Genomic DNA, 17,877 nt, shown 5'->3' with positions numbered 1-17,877 from the left:
AAGTTGAAAACTCCCGAATTGTGTGATACCGTGGTAAATGTTAATGATGGTATCCGTAAATTTCGACATCTAGACGGTCGCATTAGTAACGTGACTATTTCTCATGGTGGGTTTGGCCTTCGAAATGTTCGTGTGTTCAACTTGCCTTTTGAAATCCGGAATGACACAATATCTCGTCATTTGCGGCCGTACGGGACCGTGCTATCTGTTTTTAAAGAGAAGTGGTCTTCCGCCTATGTTTTTCAGGTCGAAAACGGCGTGAGGAGTGTAAAGATGATAGTACGACAACATATTCCGTCCTTCTTGTTAGTTAACGGTCATCGTGCTTTTATAACCTATAGTGGTCAACCTCAGACGTGTTCCTTTTGCGGTGCTGTTGGTCATTACCGACAAAACTGTCCTAAACGCAGGCAGCCTGTTCAGTTGCCACGTGAGGACGTTTTAAGTGGGCCTAGCTTTGCTTCTGTTGCTGCAACGAGTTTAGGTTCCGCCCCCCCCGCACGTGTGCAACTCGCGGCCGCCCCCCCTGTATCGGCCGCCGCTGACGTTATGGACACGTCTGTTCCTGATAGTGACTCTGTTTCTGTTTCTGAACCTCCTGTTGAGCCTTCTTTGCTCGCGGCTGCGACAACTGAATCTGTTTTTGAAAAACCGGTAGTGGACGAAGTCTCACCGCAATCCGTGCCGATGTCGGCAGAAATTGTTCCGCATACTGTCCCGGTTACGGAACCCGACATATCGGCGGTTGCTCCTACTACCGTCCCCGACAGTCTTTCTGCTGCCAGTGCTGTTGTAGAACGTGAAGCTTTTACTGCACCGAAACCGCGTAGGGACCGGAATGTCGCTCGAGCTTCTGGCACCCCACGTTTACGTAGTGCCAGTAGCTCTGCTTCGTTTAATACGCGTGGTTTTTCGGACAAAAATCGGAGTCCGTCTCCGGTGGCGCGTTCTCCTGCCCCCCCTCAGGTTCGGTCGGTCGGGCAACCGACCTCCCGACAACCGGCCACGCGCGACGGCGTAGACCTCGGCCACCGCCCGTCTCAGGGGGGAGGCAGCAGGCGCCACGCGAAAAAGCAGACCTCTTCCCGCACTCAGCCGGAGGGTGATGTTGTTGCTGCAACGCAGAAACGTGACATCGCGGTGCAACATTTGAAAACCTTCCTGAGCCAACCGACTTCTGATGCCGATTCCGGCATGGCGGTGGATCCGCCTTTGTCTGTGACACCTTCCCCCTTTCCAACCAAAAGAAAGGCCGAAGATTCGCACCTTCGTCGTGCCCCCCCTTCCACCCACGATTTGGTGCCGCCTTTCTCTTCGGATGTCGAGATGCCCGCCGTGGAGCAATCCGTCACAGAAGGTGCCGTCACAGTTTCTGGGACTCCACCGCTCCCGCCCCCCCTTCCTAGTCAGTCACAGGATTGGTCGGCGGATGTGGAGGCCGGTGGTAACCATTAGTGTGACTCATTGTATGTCCTCCCCCTCCTAGCAAGTTTGTATGTTTTATCTTGTTTTAAGCAAATTTCATGTTTTTCTTTTATTTTCTTGTTTTTTAACTGTGTTATTACGTGTATATGGTTAACGACTGTAGCCAGTGGAACATCTTAACAGTTAATCTTAATAAGTTGCGAAATCCGCAGAAGGCTATGATTTTAAAAAATTTCTTGTATGATAATAACTGTCACGTCGCTTTTTTACAGGAGGTGACTTGTGAAGCGCTTTTGTTTTTGCATGATTTTACTGATTTTACTGTGATTGATAATATTGCCCCTGATAACGATACGGGCACTGCAATTTTAGTGCGTTCTGGCTTACCAATATCTAACGTTGACATTTTACCGAACGGTCGCGCTGTTGCTTGTACCATTTTTGGAATTGTGTTTGTAAATGTGTACGCTCCGTCAGGAAATGTTAAACCGGCCAGGGCTGAATTTTATGGTAGAGATTTGTGTCAGCTTCTATCCAAGAATGTCGATACTTTAATCGTTGGGGGTGATTTTAATTGTGTTTTAGACGACAGCGATCAAGAGCCGCGTCCAAACAAATGTCACGAGCTGGGTACTTTAGTCACTAGTTTTCAGCTGCTCGACACGTGGCGTGTTTTACACCCGGATTTCACCTACTTCACCTATTTTTACGGTACCGGGCGTAGCCGCCTCGATCGGATTTATGTGTCTAGGCAGCTGTCTGCCCGTATTTGTAGTGTTGACGTGACTCCTGTCGTATTTTCTGACCACTCCAGTTACTCCTGTCGTCTTTTATTGCCTCGTTTGTGTGTTCCTCGCCGTACCAATTTGTGGAAGTTCAATTGCAGTTTACTCAATGACGACCATTTTGTGACTTGTTTTAACCGTATATGGCAACGGTTGTTGCGGACTCGAGGCGGTCATAGTAGCACCATTGAGTGGTGGGTTGCGATAGTTAAACCGGCGATTAGGAAATTTTTAATTGATTACAGCCGTGAGGCGGCACGCTGGCGTCGGGCAACGGCTCGCTTCCGCCAGGCTTGTTTACGGGACTTAGCGTTGCGGGTGACGTCACAGCCCGAGTTGTTGCCTACTCTGAAGCAATTTCAAGCAAAGCTTTTACTTGACATGCGTGCCGTTAGTGATGGGGTGACCGTCCGAAGTCAGCCTGCGGGACTTGTTACTGGGGAACCTCTGTCCATTTACCATTTACACAGGGAACGCAAACGCCGTGAACGTTTGAAGATTAATGTTTGGCGGCTGCGAAACGGCGATCGCACTTCTGTACAGTCGGAAATTGAAACAGATATTTTTGAACATTTCGCTTCACTTTTCCGTGCTGTTGATGTGGATTCCGACGCGTTGCGAGATTTTTTGCAGACTGTACCCCATGTTTTAACTCGCCCGGACAGGAATCATTTAACTGACGCCTTTACGTCTGATGAAGTTCTCGATGCCGTTCGGCGGAGTCCCAACGGGAAGTCTCCAGGTCCAGATGGGATTCCTGCGGAATTTTATTTGAAATTTTTTCATCTTTTTAGTGAGATTTTAGTAGATTTGGTAAATGATATTCGAAATGGTGTGACTGTACCAGCTGCCTTTGTGGAGGGGGTTGTGACGCTCGTTCCCAAATCCAATGCTGTGCCAAATATCGACGCTGTCCGTCCGATTACTTTATTAAATGTTGACTACAAGATCGTCACGCGCTGCGTCGCTCAGCGACTTAAAAACATTTTGCCGGCGGTACTTAGTCCTCAGCAAACGTGTGCGGTGCGCGATCGGAATATTTTTGACGCTATTCTTGCTTACAGGGACTGCATTGGTTATGTAAAAAGTGCTCGGCTTCGGACTGCGGCGATTTTATTAGTTGATTTTAAGAATGCCTTTGACCGTATTAGTCATTTTTATTTGCGTCAGGTATTGGTACGCATGGGGTTTGGTTATAAATTTACCAACTTAGTGACGCATCTGTTGCAAAATGCTACGTCACGCATCTGTGTTAATGGTCGTCTTACTCCTGCTTTTCGTGTAGGTCGCTCCGTGCGGCAAGGGTGTCCGCTTTCCATGGCGCTTTTTGCCATTGCGCTGGATCCCCTCCTCCGCTATATCGGTCAGGAATGTCGCGGCATTCAGATGGGGACAACCAGATTGGTTTGTAAAGCATACGCTGATGACCTTGGCGTATTTATTGAGCATTTAGACGATGTTGACAGGTTGCAAGTCGTTCTGCACAACTTTGAACAAGCTACGGGGGCGATTGTCAATACACAGAAAACTGTTCTTTTACCGCTCACCGCCCGCGCACGTACCCTTCGTAGGGACTGGTTCTGTGTACAGCAGCAGCATAAAGTTCTTGGAGTCCTTTTATCCTCGAATCCACAGCAGATGGAAGCATTAAATTGGCGGCCTACGCTGCATCGGATTCGTGCTGTTGTCAAGATCCATGCGGTCCGAAATTTGGCCCTTCGGGAAAAGGTGCATTTAATAAATAATAACTTCTTGGCAAGGGCGTGGTACCTTGCGCAGGTTCTCCCGGTACCCAAGCAATTGGGGCGCGCCATCACACAGGCGATTTACTGGTTTTTATGGAGGGGGGAGATTTTTAAGGTGTCACATGCTGTCTGTACCTTGGACCTGTCCGACGGCGGTTTGGGACTTGTCGATTTTTCAGCCAAATGTGCGGCTCTCCTTTGGAAGAGAATTACCGCTGTTATGCAGAAGGCACCTTGCAGTCCCACCGCGGTTGTTTTTAATCGTTATCGTCCTCATTCTGAAGTGGCACCTGTTTCTGTGTCGCACATCCCGTTTTATCTTTCTTATGTGCGCCGCTACTATTTCGATAATAGTTACCTGACACTTCGTGACATCTCCGCCCACACGGTTAGCGCTGTCTGCGATGCTATACGCGGACCTCCTATTCGTTGCAAGTGGGAGTATCGATTGCCACGCTGCAACTGGGTGGCAGTGTGGCAAAACCTCGCCAACAAAGTCCTCCCGGCTTCCGTACACGCTGCATGGTACAAGGTGGTGCATCGCACCATCCCCACCAACTCCAAACTTCATTCCATCAACCTTATCCCATCTGGAGTGTGTGACGTGTGTACTGTCGACGATACTCTTGAACACCGCTTTGCGTGTGACCGCTTCCGACGTGTTTGGGACGTCGCCAGGGATATGATTCGTCTGATTCAGCGGGTGGACGCTCGAACCGTTACTGTGGATGATGTATTAATTCCGCAGTGTGTCGTCTACCCCACCACCAAGCGAAATGCCACGGTGTGGATCTTTGGCCATACAGTTTTTGCTATTTTCTCTTTAAAGTTGTGTACCGATTTGGACTTCCTTACCTTTTTATGGACCCAACATTCTCAGATTCAGACATCGCCACATTATCGGCAAAATTTTGCAAATTTTTTGCAGGTCGCACTGGCGCATGCTTTTGCGCGTATGTCGGTACCTGCGTAACATGGATGTTATTGTCTCGTATTTTCAAATTGCCCTTGAGCGACACAATATGAATAAATGCGACTTTCTCTCTGTTTTCTGGAACGAAAATTGCCGAAACTTGACTATCGAACGACATCAGAAGTCTTTTCAGTTTTTTCTGAACGTTATTGCCAAACTTCTTGTTTGGCATGAGTGTCGGTATTATTAGTTTCTTTTTTCTTTTTTTTTTCCCCGTATGTGGCGTGACGAGATTCTTTACTGATGTTTCAGTTCTAGTTTCTAGTGGTGACTGTTTGCGTTATTTTTTCTTTTTTTCTTTTTTTCTTTTTTCATTTCTTTTACTGTCGAGCGCTCCCACTTCTCGTCACGTGTCTGCGCTCGGCACTTTTGGAACCTTTCGTCGGTGTGGGATTTCACACCGGGATTACCGGCGCTTTAAAATAGCGTTTTGTTTCATGTTGTTTTTACTATACCTAGGCTGTTGCGATTTCTCCTTTTTTCACACATGAAATATTGTTTTGTTTTACGGTCGATATGAGTGATGACGGGTGTGGGGGCGACACTGTGGCCAGGCCTCAGACTAATTGACCCCTGCCCTCATTGCCGCCGCCTGCCAGCCACGCTCGATGCCCGACCGACAATGACTTTCCTTTTCCGGTGGATGCGTCGTCCTGGTTGCGTACAAATGTTTTGTGTTCCCTTTGGACAGTCGTCATCATCGATTGTTACGGTGTGAATCCGCCTTATCTTTCCGTTTCCTCTTTCAGTTTTTGGCGTATAAATGGGAGGCATTTATCACATTTCGTTTTCACGTGTTGCAGGCCTATTTAATTTATGAAAAAAAAAGTGCTGTTGGCTCCCACTCTTCTTTTAAATTTTATGTCACTACACCTGCCAGCTCTCTTTTCATGCAAACTCTCAGGTGCGACAAAGATGCTTCCACAAGCATTTTAAACTACTGTATTAAATGAAAAAAAAAAAAAAAAAAAAAAAGGTGCTGTTGGCTCCCTCTCATTTTTTCCTTTTTACCTCGCTACACCGGCCAGCCCTCTTTTCATACTAACTCTCAGGTGTGGCAAAGATGCTTCCTCGAGCATTTTAAACTACTGTATTAAACGTAAGATACGAAATTACAGTAATAAATTCAGTTTGAGCAAGAATGCGCGAAGGAAGAGTGCTAGAACACCTTGAAAAAAAAAAAAAAAAAAAAAAAAAAAAAAAAAAAAAAAAAAAAAAAGGTGCTGTTGGCTCCCTCTCTTCTTTTAAATTTTATGTCACTACACCTGCCAGCCCTCTTTTCATGAAAAACTCTCAGGTGCGACAAAGATGCTTCCACAAGCATTTTAAACTACTGTATTAAACGTAAGATGCGAAATTACAGTAATGAACTCAGTTTGAACAAGAATGCGCGGAGGAAGAGTGCTAGGATCTCGTTGAAAATAACGAAACACTGCGAATCGACAGATGTGCTCTTGAAACGCGTCAGAGAGTACTGTTTTGTAGGAGCGCTAAATTCCAAAAACTAACTACATTAAAGAAAGACCTGTTCCCGTCCGACCACCGAAGAAAAGCAACAACGTCAGTATTCGGATCGGCGACCGCCTGGGAACTCTGGCTGTCTTCATTTCTTGCTTTCTTGTCACTACTCCTGCCAGCCCTTTTTTCATGCTACCTTTCTCATGTGACAAAGATGCTTCCATACTGATTTTAAACTATCGTAAGATACGATATTAAGGAACTCAGTTTGAAAAGAGTGCGCCAAGTAAGACTTCCAAAGAGTCTCTGGAATAATAAAAACAGTATGAAGTGACAGATATGTTGTGAAAAACGTCAGGGCATATTGTTTTGTAGCAGTGCACAAGGGCAAATTTGTAAACAAAAATTTACCTTTCGTCGCTACAAGAGATGTATACTTTGCCGAAAAGCCTGTGTCTTGTGTGCATGTTTTCGCACCTTTCCACGGCACAGCGCAGCACAGAGCGGCACTGGTAGCTCCGAACGCCCGCACACGGCGCCTCGGACTCGCCGGTTCGGGCCGCGCCCATCTGGCAGATGCTTCTCGTACTTGTGCTGTCATATGGACCGCGACCCGAGCGGCAGCGAGCGGCAGTCGAGCAAAGTCGGGACAAGTCGGGACGGAAGGGGACAGCCGAGAATGAACCGTGCAAATTACGCAAATATCTGGAAGCGCGACGAGTGTCAGGCAGGTGAGAACGCTTCCCTCTGTCTTCATTTCTTGCTATCTTGTCACTACCCCTGCCAGCCCTTTTTTCATGCTACCTTTCTCATGTGACAAAGATGCTTCCATACTGATTTTAAACTATCGTAAGATACGATATTAAGGAACTCAGTTTGAAAAGAGTGCGCCAAGGAAGACTTCCAAAGAGTCTCTGGAAATAACAAAACAGTATGAAGTGACAGAAATGTTGTGAAATACGTCAGGGCATATTGTTTTGTGGCAGTGCACAACGGCAAATTTGTAAACAAAAATTTACCTTCCATCGCTACAAGAGATGGATACTTTGTCGAACAAACGAATGACAGGCGGTGCAACGAGCAGCTGTGTTGTGCGTCTGACCCACGTGGCGGCGCGCCGCACTGCGCGTCGCCTTCGAGGTGGAAGGACGTGCTTTGCGTCAAATGTGCCACCGAAAACGGCGATTGCGTGTGTTGGGAGGAGAGGCGAAGCCTTCTTCTGCCGTGCGGCTACTGTATAAGGACGCCAACGGCCATACCATGTTGAATACACCGGTTCTCGTCCGATCACCGAAGTTAAGCAACATCGGGCCCGGTTAGTACTTGGATGGGTGACCGCCTGGGAACACCGGGTGCTGTTGGCTCCCTCTCTTCTTTTAAATTTTATGTCACTACACCTGCCAGCCCTCTTTTCATGAAAAACTCTCAGGTGCGACAAAGATGCTTCCACAAGCATTTTAAACTACTGTATTAAACGTAAGATGCGAAATTGCAGTAATGAACTCAGTTTGAACAAGAATGCGCGGAGGAAGAGTGCTAGGATCTCGTTGAAAATAACGAAACACTGCGAATCGACAGTTGTGCTCTTGAAACGCGTCAGAGAGTACTGTTTTGTAGGAGCGCTAAATTCCAAAAACTAACTACATTAAAGAAAGACCTGTTCCCGTCCGACCACCGAAGAAAAGCAACAACGTCAGTATTCGGATCGGCGACCGCCTGGGAACTCTGGCTGTCTTCATTTCTTGCTTTCTTGTCACTACTCCTGCCAGCCCTTTTTTCATGCTACCTTTCTCATGTGACAAAGATGCTTCCATACTGATTTTAAACTATCGTAAGATACGATATTAAGGAACTCAGTTTGAAAAGAGTGCGCCAAGTAAGACTTCCAAAGAGTCTCTGGAATAATAAAAACAGTATGAAGTGACAGAAAAGTTGTGAAAAACGTCAGGGCATATTGTTTTGTAGCAGTGCACAAGGGCAAATTTGTAAACAAAAATTTACCTTTCGTCGCTACAAGAGATGTATACTTTGCCGAAAAGCCTGTGTCTTGTATGCATGTTTTCGCACCTTTCCACGGCACAGCGCAGCACAGAGCGGCGCTGGTAGCTCCGAACGCCCGCACACGGCGCCTCGGACTCGCCGGTTCGGGCCGCGCCCATCTCGCAGATGCTTCTCGTACTTGTGCTGTCATATGGACCGCGACCCGAGCGGCAGCGAGCGGCAGTCGAGCAAAGTCGGGACAAGTCGGGACGGAAGGGGACAGCCGAGAATGAACCGTGCAAATTACGCAAATATCTGGAAGCGCGACGAGTGTCAGGCAGGTGAGAACGCTTCCCTCTGTCTTCATTTCTTGCTATCTTGTCACTACCCCTGCCAGCCCTTTTTTCATGCTACCTTTCTCATGTGACAAAGATGCTTCCATACTGATTTTAAACTATCGTAAGATACGATATTAAGGAACTCAGTTTGAAAAGAGTGCGCCAAGGAAGACTTCCAAAGAGTCTCTGGAAATAACAAAACAGTATGAAGTGACAGAAATGTTGTGAAATACGTCAGGGCATATTGTTTTGTAGCAGTGCACAACGGCAAATTTGTAAACAAAAATTTACCTTCCATCGCTACAAGAGATGGATACTTTGTCGAACAAACGAATGACAGGCGGTGCAACGAGCAGCTGTCTTGTGCGTCTGACCCACGTGGCGGCGCGCCGCACTGCGCGTCGCCTTCGAGGTGGAAGGACGTGCTTTGCGTCAAATGTGCCACCGAAAACGGCGATTGCGTGTGTTGGGAGGAGAGGCGAAGCCTTCTTCTGCCGTGCGGCTACTGTATAAGGACGCCAACGGCCATACCATGTTGAATACACCGGTTCTCGTCCGATCACCGAAGTTAAGCAACATCGGGCCCGGTTAGTACTTGGATGGGTGACTGCCTGGGAACACCGGGTGCTGTTGGCTCCCTCTCTTCTTTTAAATTTTATGTCACTACACCTGCCAGCCCTCTTTTCATGAAAAACTCTCAGGTGCGACAAAGATGCTTCCACAAGCATTTTAAACTACTGTATTAAACGTAAGATGCGAAATTACAGTAATGAACTCAGTTTGAACAAGAATGCGTGGAGGAAGAGTGCTAGGATCTCGTTGAAAATAACGAAACACTGCGAATCGACAGTTGTGCTCTTGAAACGCGTCAGAGAGTACTGTTTTGTAGGAGCGCTAAATTCCAAAAACTAACTACATTAAAGAAAGACCTGTTCCCGTCCGACCACCGAAGAAAAGCAACAACGTCAGTATTCGGATCGGCGACCGCCTGGGAACTCTGGCTGTCTTCATTTCTTGCTTTCTTGTCACTACTCCTGCCAGCCCTTTTTTTCATGCTACCTTTCTCATGTGACAAAGATGCTTCCATACTGATTTTAAACTATCGTAAGATACGATATTAAGGAACTCAGTTTGAAAAGAGTGCGCCAAGTAAGACTTCCAAAGAGTCTCTGGAATAATAAAAACAGTATGAAGTGACAGAAATGTTGTGAAAAACGTCAGGGCATATTGTTTTGTAGCAGTGCACAAGGGCAAATTTGTAAACAAAAATTTACCTTTCGTCGCTACAAGAGATGTATACTTTGCCGAAAAGCCTGTGTCTTGTGTGCATGTTTTCGCACCTTTCCACGGCACAGCGCAGCACAGAGCGGCACTGGTAGCTCGGAACGCCCGCACACGGCGCCTCGGACTCGCCGGTTCGGGCCGCGCCCATCTCGCAGATGCTTCTCGTACTTGTGCTGTCATATGGACCGCGACCCGAGCGGCAGCGAGCGGCAGTCGAGCAAAGTCGGGACAAGTCGGGACGGAAGGGGACAGCCGAGAATGAACCGTGCAAATTACGCAAATATCTGGAAGCGCGACGAGTGTCAGGCAGGTGAGAACGCTTCCCTCTGTCTTCATTTCTTGCTATCTTGTCACTACCCCTGCCAGCCCTTTTTTCATGCTACCTTTCTCATGTGACAAAGATGCTTCCATACTGATTTTAAACTATCGTAAGATACGATATTAAGGAACTCAGTTTGAAAAGAGTGCGCCAAGGAAGACTTCCAAAGAGTCTCTGGAAATAACAAAACAGTATGAAGTGACAGAAATGTTGTGAAATACGTCAGGGCATATTGTTTTGTGGCAGTGCACAACGGCAAATTTGTAAACAAAAATTTACCTTCCATCGCTACAAGAGATGGATACTTTGTCGAACAAACGAATGACAGGCGGTGCAACGAGCAGCTGTGTTGTGCGTCTGACCCACGTGGCGGCGCGCCGCACTGCGCGTCGCCTTCGAGGTGGAAGGACGTGCTTTGCGTCAAATGTGCCACCGAAAACGGCGATTGCGTGTGTTGGGAGGAGAGGCGAAGCCTTCTTCTGCCGTGCGGCTACTGTATAAGGACGCCAACGGCCATACCATGTTGAATACACCGGTTCTCGTCCGATCACCGAAGTTAAGCAACATCGGGCCCGGTTAGTACTTGGATGGGTGACCGCCTGGGAACACCGGGTGCTGTTGGCTCCCTCTCTTCTTTTAAATTTTATGTCACTACACCTGCCAGCCCTCTTTTCATGAAAAACTCTCAGGTGCGACAAAGATGCTTCCACAAGCATTTTAAACTACTGTATTAAACGTAAGATGCGAAATTGCAGTAATGAACTCAGTTTGAACAAGAATGCGCGGAGGAAGAGTGCTAGGATCTCGTTGAAAATAACGAAACACTGCGAATCGACAGTTGTGCTCTTGAAACGCGTCAGAGAGTACTGTTTTGTAGGAGCGCTAAATTCCAAAAACTAACTACATTAAAGAAAGACCTGTTCCCGTCCGACCACCGAAGAAAAGCAACAACGTCAGTATTCGGATCGGCGACCGCCTGGGAACTCTGGCTGTCTTCATTTCTTGCTTTCTTGTCACTACTCCTGCCAGCCCTTTTTTCATGCTACCTTTCTCATGTGACAAAGATGCTTCCATACTGATTTTAAACTATCGTAAGATACGATATTAAGGAACTCAGTTTGAAAAGAGTGCGCCAAGTAAGACTTCCAAAGAGTCTCTGGAATAATAAAAACAGTATGAAGTGACAGAAAAGTTGTGAAAAACGTCAGGGCATATTGTTTTGTAGCAGTGCACAAGGGCAAATTTGTAAACAAAAATTTACCTTTCGTCGCTACAAGAGATGTATACTTTGCCGAAAAGCCTGTGTCTTGTATGCATGTTTTCGCACCTTTCCACGGCACAGCGCAGCACAGAGCGGCGCTGGTAGCTCCGAACGCCCGCACACGGCGCCTCGGACTCGCCGGTTCGGGCCGCGCCCATCTCGCAGATGCTTCTCGTACTTGTGCTGTCATATGGACCGCGACCCGAGCGGCAGCGAGCGGCAGTCGAGCAAAGTCGGGACAAGTCGGGACGGAAGGGGACAGCCGAGAATGAACCGTGCAAATTACGCAAATATCTGGAAGCGCGACGAGTGTCAGGCAGGTGAGAACGCTTCCCTCTGTCTTCATTTCTTGCTATCTTGTCACTACCCCTGCCAGCCCTTTTTTCATGCTACCTTTCTCATGTGACAAAGATGCTTCCATACTGATTTTAAACTATCGTAAGATACGATATTAAGGAACTCAGTTTGAAAAGAGTGCGCCAAGGAAGACTTCCAAAGAGTCTCTGGAAATAACAAAACAGTATGAAGTGACAGAAATGTTGTGAAATACGTCAGGGCATATTGTTTTGTAGCAGTGCACAACGGCAAATTTGTAAACAAAAATTTACCTTCCATCGCTACAAGAGATGGATACTTTGTCGAACAAACGAATGACAGGCGGTGCAACGAGCAGCTGTGTTGTGCGTCTGACCCACGTGGCGGCGCGCCGCACTGCGCGTCGCCTTCGAGGTGGAAGGACGTGCTTTGCGTCAAATGTGCCACCGAAAACGGCGATTGCGTGTGTTGGGAGGAGAGGCGAAGCCTTCTTCTGCCGTGCGGCTACTGTATAAGGACGCCAACGGCCATACCATGTTGAATACACCGGTTCTCGTCCGATCACCGAAGTTAAGCAACATCGGGCCCGGTTAGTACTTGGATGGGTGACTGCCTGGGAACACCGGGTGCTGTTGGCTCCCTCTCTTCTTTTAAATTTTATGTCACTACACCTGCCAGCCCTCTTTTCATGAAAAACTCTCAGGTGCGACAAAGATGCTTCCACAAGCATTTTAAACTACTGTATTAAACGTAAGATGCGAAATTACAGTAATGAACTCAGTTTGAACAAGAATGCGTGGAGGAAGAGTGCTAGGATCTCGTTGAAAATAACGAAACACTGCGAATCGACAGTTGTGCTCTTGAAACGCGTCAGAGAGTACTGTTTTGTAGGAGCGCTAAATTCCAAAAACTAACTACATTAAAGAAAGACCTGTTCCCGTCCGACCACCGAAGAAAAGCAACAACGTCAGTATTCGGATCGGCGACCGCCTGGGAACTCTGGCTGTCTTCATTTCTTGCTTTCTTGTCACTACTCCTGCCAGCCCTTTTTTCATGCTACCTTTCTCATGTGACAAAGATGCTTCCATACTGATTTTAAACTATCGTAAGATACGATATTAAGGAACTCAGTTTGAAAAGAGTGCGCCAAGTAAGACTTCCAAAGAGTCTCTGGAATAATAAAAACAGTATGAAGTGACAGAAAAGTTGTGAAAAACGTCAGGGCATATTGTTTTGTAGCAGTGCACAAGGGCAAATTTGTAAACAAAAATTTACCTTTCGTCGCTACAAGAGATGTATACTTTGCCGAAAAGCCTGTGTCTTGTATGCATGTTTTCGCACCTTTCCACGGCACAGCGCAGCACAGAGCGGCGCTGGTAGCTCCGAACGCCCGCACACGGCGCCTCGGACTCGCCGGTTCGGGCCGCGCCCATCTGGCAGATGCTTCTCGTACTTGTGCTGTCATATGGACCGCGACCCGAGCGGCAGCGAGCGGCAGTCGAGCAAAGTCGGGACAAGTCGGGACGGAAGGGGACAGCCGAGAATGAACCGTGCAAATTACGCAAATATCTGTAAGCGCGACGAGTGTCAGGCAGGTGAGAACGCTTCCCTCTGTCTTCATTTCTTGCTATCTTGTCACTACCCCTGCCAGCCCTTTTTTCATGCTACCTTTCTCATGTGACAAAGATGCTTCCATACTGATTTTAAACTATCGTAAGATACGATATTAAGGAACTCAGTTTGAAAAGAGTGCGCCAAGGAAGACTTCCAAAGAGTCTCTGGAAATAACAAAACAGTATGAAGTGACAGAAATGTTGTGAAATACGTCAGGGCATATTGTTTTGTGGCAGTGCACAACGGCAAATTTGTAAACAAAAATTTACCTTCCATCGCTACAAGAGATGGATACTTTGTCGAACAAACGAATGACAGGCGGTGCAACGAGCAGCTGTGTTGTGCGTCTGACCCACGTGGCGGCGCGCCGCACTGCGCGTCGCCTTCGAGGTGGAAGGACGTGCTTTGCGTCAAATGTGCCACCGAAAACGGCGATTGCGTGTGTTGGGAGGAGAGGCGAAGCCTTCTTCTGCCGTGCGGCTACTGTATAAGGACGCCAACGGCCATACCATGTTGAATACACCGGTTCTCGTCCGATCACCGAAGTTAAGCAACATCGGGCCCGGTTAGTACTTGGATGGGTGACCGCCTGGGAACACCGGGTGCTGTTGGCTCCCTCTCTTCTTTTAAATTTTATGTCACTACACCTGCCAGCCCTCTTTTCATGAAAAACTCTCAGGTGCGACAAAGATGCTTCCACAAGCATTTTAAACTACTGTATTAAACGTAAGATGCGAAATTACAGTAATGAACTCAGTTTGAACAAGAATGCGTGGAGGAAGAGTGCTAGGATCTCGTTGAAAATAACGAAACACTGCGAATCGACAGTTGTGCTCTTGAAACGCGTCAGAGAGTACTGTTTTGTAGGAGCGCTAAATTCCAAAAACTAACTACATTAAAGAAAGACCTGTTCCCGTCCGACCACCGAAGAAAAGCAACAACGTCAGTATTCGGATCGGCGACCGCCTGGGAACTCTGGCTGTCTTCATTTCTTGCTTTCTTGTCACTACTCCTGCCAGCCCTTTTTTCATGCTACCTTTCTCATGTGACAAAGATGCTTCCATACTGATTTTAAACTATCGTAAGATACGATATTAAGGAACTCAGTTTGAAAAGAGTGCGCCAAGTAAGACTTCCAAAGAGTCTCTGGAATAATAAAAACAGTATGAAGTGACAGAAAAGTTGTGAAAAACGTCAGGGCATATTGTTTTGTAGCAGTGCACAAGGGCAAATTTGTAAACAAAAATTTACCTTTCGTCGCTACAAGAGATGTATACTTTGCCGAAAAGCCTGTGTCTTGTATGCATGTTTTCGCACCTTTCCACGGCACAGCGCAGCACAGAGCGGCGCTGGTAGCTCCGAACGCCCGCACACGGCGCCTCGGACTCGCCGGTTCGGGCCGCGCCCATCTGGCAGATGCTTCTCGTACTTGTGCTGTCATATGGACCGCGACCCGAGCGGCAGCGAGCGGCAGTCGAGCAAAGTCGGGACAAGTCGGGACGGAAGGGGACAGCCGAGAATGAACCGTGCAAATTACGCAAATATCTGGAAGCGCGACGAGTGTCAGGCAGGTGAGAACGCTTCCCTCTGTCTTCATTTCTTGCTATCTTGTCACTACCCCTGCCAGCCCTTTTTTCATGCTACCTTTCTCATGTGACAAAGATGCTTCCATACTGATTTTAAACTATCGTAAGATACGATATTAAGGAACTCAGTTTGAAAAGAGTGCGCCAAGGAAGACTTCCAAAGAGTCTCTGGAAATAACAAAACAGTATGAAGTGACAGAAATGTTGTGAAATACGTCAGGGCATATTGTTTTGTAGCAGTGGTCAACGGCAAATTTGTAAACAAAAATTTACCTTCCATCGCTACAAGAGATGGATACTTTGTCGAACAAACGAATGACAGGCGGTGCAACGAGCAGCTGTGTTGTGCGTCTGACCCACGTGGCGGCGCGCCGCACTGCGCGTCGCCTTCGAGGTGGAAGGACGTGCTTTGCGTCAAATGTGCCACCGAAAACGGCGATTGCGTGTGTTGGGAGGAGAGGCGAAGCCTTCTTCTGCCGTGCGGCTACTGTATAAGGACGCCAACGGCCATACCATGTTGAATACACCGGTTCTCGTCCGATCACCGAAGTTAAGCAACATCGGGCCCGGTTAGTACTTGGATGGGTGACCGCCTGGGAACACCGGGTGCTGTTGGCTCCCTCTCTTCTTTTAAATTTTATGTCACTACACCTGCCAGCCCTCTTTTCATGAAAAACTCTCAGGTGCGACAAAGATGCTTCCACAAGCATTTTAAACTACTGTATTAAACGTAAGATGCGAAATTACAGTAATGAACTCAGTTTGAACAAGAATGCGCGGAGGAAGAGTGCTAGGATCTCGTTGAAAATAACGAAACACTGCGAATCGACAGATGTGCTCTTGAAACGCGTCAGAGAGTACTGTTTTGTAGGAGCGCTAAATTCCAAAAACTAACTACATTAAAGAAAGACCTGTTCCCGTCCGACCACCGAAGAAAAGCAACAACGTCAGTATTCGGATCGGCGACCGCCTGGGAACTCTGGCTGTCTTCATTTCTTGCTTTCTTGTCACTACTCCTGCCAGCCCTTTTTTCATGCTACCTTTCTCATGTGACAAAGATGCTTCCATACTGATTTTAAACTATCGTAAGATACGATATTAAGGAACTCAGTTTGAAAAGAGTGCGCCAAGTAAGACTTCCAAAGAGTCTCTGGAATAATAAAAACAGTATGAAGTGACAGAAAAGTTGTGAAAAACGTCAGGGCATATTGTTTTGTAGCAGTGCACAAGGGCAAATTTGTAAACAAAAATTTACCTTTCGTCGCTACAAGAGATGTATACTTTGCCGAAAAGCCTGTGTCTTGTGTGCATGTTTTCGCACCTTTCCACGGCACAGCGCAGCACAGAGCGGCACTGGTAGCTCCGAACGCCCGCACACGGCGCCTCGGACTCGCCGGTTCGGGCCGCGCCCATCTCGCAGATGCTTCTCGTACTTGTGCTGTCATATGGACCGCGACTCGAGCGGCAGCGAGCGGCAGTCGAGCAAAGTCGGGACAAGTCGGGACGGAAGGGGACAGCCGAGAATGAACCGTGCAAATTACGCAAATATCTGGAAGCGCGACGAGTGTCAGGCAGGTGAGAACGCTTCCCTCTGTCTTCATTTCTTGCTATCTTGTCACTACCCCTGCCAGCCCTTTTTTCATGCTACCTTTCTCATGTGACAAAGATGCTTCCATACTGATTTTAAACTATCGTAAGATACGATATTAAGGAACTCAGTTTGAAAAGAGTGCGCCAAGGAAGACTTCCAAAGAGTCTCTGGAAATAACAAAACAGTATGAAGTGACAGAAATGTTGTGAAATACGTCAGGGCATATTGTTTTGTAGCAGTGCACAACGGCAAATTTGTAAACAAAAATTTACCTTCCATCGCTACAAGAGATGGATACTTTGTCGAACAAACGAATGACAGGCGGTGCAACGAGCAGCTGTGTTGTGCGTCTGACCCACGTGGCGGCGCGCCGCACTGCGCGTCGCCTTCGAGGTGGAAGGACGTGCTTTGCGTCAAATGTGCCACCGAAAACGGCGATTGCGTGTGTTGGGAGGAGAGGCGAAGCCTTCTTCTGCCGTGCGGCTACTGTATAAGGACGCCAACGGCCATACCATATTGAATACACCGGTTCTCGTCCGATCACCGAAGTTAAGCAACATCGGGCCCGGTTAGTACTTGGATGGGTGACCGCCTGGGAACACCGGGTGCTGTTGGCTCCCTCTCTTCTTTTAAATTTTATGTCACTACACCTGCCAGCCCTCTTTTCATGAAAAACTCTCAGGTGCGACAAAGATGCTTCCACAAGCATTTTAAACTACTGTATTAAACGTAAGATGCGAAATTACAGTAATGAACTCAGTTTGAACAAGAATGCGCGGAGGAAGAGTGCTAGGATCTCGTTGAAAATAACGAAACACTGCGAATCGACAGATGTGCTCTTGAAACGCGTCAGAGAGTACTGTTTTGTAGGAGCGCTAAATTCCAAAAACTAACTACATTAAAGAAAGACCTGTTCCCGTCCGACCACCGAAGAAAAGCAACAACGTCAGTATTCGGATCGGCGACCGCCTGGGAACTCTGGCTGTCTTCATTTCTTGCTTTCTTGTCACTACTCCTGCCAGCCCTTTTTTCATGCTACCTTTCTCATGTGACAAAGATGCTTCCATACTGATTTTAAACTATCGTAAGATACGATATTAAGGAACTCAGTTTGAAAAGAGTGCGCCAAGTAAGACTTCCAAAGAGTCTCTGGAATAATAAAAACAGTATGAAGTGACAGAAATGTTGTGAAAAACGTCAGGG

The 17,877-nt window shown here is 47.4% G+C and overlaps 7 non-coding genes across 7 annotated transcripts; all 7 read left to right on the top strand.

Moving 5' to 3' along the window:
- Window positions 1-7,631: 7,631 nt before the first annotated feature.
- LOC126308376 (5S ribosomal RNA) lies at window positions 7,632-7,750 on the top strand. Its single transcript, XR_007554276.1, has one exon. It is a non-coding gene; the product is annotated as a 5S ribosomal RNA (ribosomal RNA).
- Window positions 7,751-9,221: 1,471 nt separating this feature from the next.
- Window positions 9,222-9,340, top strand: LOC126307759 (5S ribosomal RNA). Its single transcript, XR_007553739.1, has one exon. It is a non-coding gene; the product is annotated as a 5S ribosomal RNA (ribosomal RNA).
- Window positions 9,341-10,812: 1,472 nt separating this feature from the next.
- Window positions 10,813-10,931, top strand: LOC126308375 (5S ribosomal RNA). The gene has a single exon (XR_007554275.1). It is a non-coding gene; the product is annotated as a 5S ribosomal RNA (ribosomal RNA).
- A 1,471-nt stretch (window positions 10,932-12,402) lies between these two features.
- On the top strand, window positions 12,403-12,521 carry LOC126307758 (5S ribosomal RNA). The gene has a single exon (XR_007553738.1). It is a non-coding gene; the product is annotated as a 5S ribosomal RNA (ribosomal RNA).
- Window positions 12,522-13,992: 1,471 nt separating this feature from the next.
- LOC126308374 (5S ribosomal RNA) lies at window positions 13,993-14,111 on the top strand. The gene has a single exon (XR_007554274.1). It is a non-coding gene; the product is annotated as a 5S ribosomal RNA (ribosomal RNA).
- Window positions 14,112-15,582: 1,471 nt separating this feature from the next.
- Window positions 15,583-15,701, top strand: LOC126308373 (5S ribosomal RNA). Its single transcript, XR_007554273.1, has one exon. It is a non-coding gene; the product is annotated as a 5S ribosomal RNA (ribosomal RNA).
- A 1,471-nt stretch (window positions 15,702-17,172) lies between these two features.
- On the top strand, window positions 17,173-17,291 carry LOC126307772 (5S ribosomal RNA). The gene has a single exon (XR_007553751.1). It is a non-coding gene; the product is annotated as a 5S ribosomal RNA (ribosomal RNA).
- The last annotated feature ends 586 nt before the right edge of the window (window positions 17,292-17,877 follow it).

Source organism: Schistocerca gregaria, unplaced genomic scaffold, assembly GCF_023897955.1.
Source record: "Schistocerca gregaria isolate iqSchGreg1 unplaced genomic scaffold, iqSchGreg1.2 ptg000355l, whole genome shotgun sequence".
NCBI lineage: Eukaryota > Metazoa > Arthropoda > Insecta > Orthoptera > Acrididae > Schistocerca > Schistocerca gregaria.
Note: the sequence above shows the minus strand (reverse complement) of the source record. Positions and strands in the feature narration are given on the sequence as shown.